The sequence below is a fragment of the Tigriopus californicus genome, chromosome 9, assembly GCF_007210705.1.
Source record: "Tigriopus californicus strain San Diego chromosome 9, Tcal_SD_v2.1, whole genome shotgun sequence".
Lineage (NCBI taxonomy): Eukaryota > Metazoa > Arthropoda > Copepoda > Harpacticoida > Harpacticidae > Tigriopus > Tigriopus californicus.
The window spans coordinates 862,369-862,829 of NC_081448.1; the positions used below are offsets into that span (position 1 = coordinate 862,369).

At 55.1% G+C, this 461-nt stretch overlaps 1 protein-coding gene across 1 annotated transcript in view; it reads right to left on the minus strand.

Annotated features, from left to right (window-relative positions):
- LOC131886510 (latrophilin Cirl-like) overlaps positions 1-461 on the minus strand; it is a gene marked incomplete in the record, with an annotated part of 31,397 nt that overhangs the window by 1,263 nt on the left and 29,673 nt on the right.

Consider the following 461-nt stretch of genomic DNA (forward strand, 5'->3'; position numbering starts at 1 on the left):
GCCGTGGCAAAGGCATTGGATTTCTCAGCGCCAAGGTCCTGCCATGATTGAATTTGCTCATCCTCCAAGAGATTGGAGCCGGTCTTGAGTACGTTTTGCAACAATTCAGACACCTTGACTTCCTTCTCCTCATCCGACGGGATCACATACAACTCCTGACGCAATCGGTGGGCCAGACCTTGAATCACACTCGTCACAATGGGGATGTCTCCACCGTAGAGTGACCTCTGCGCAGTGAGAGCTGCCAATTCGGAACTAATCGTGTCTCTGGAACCAATGGCATGCATACGCGACTCCAATCGACTCAGCCACAGCGACTGGCACTCGCTCAAGTTGGGCGTCTCGCTTGACCAGACGCCCTCGCTTGAGCACGACCACCTGGCGAACCCCGATGACCCCGGGGGACAGACTTGGATGGCTTCCTGACCTGGTTCGGTCCAATTCCAGAACAGATTCCGAAC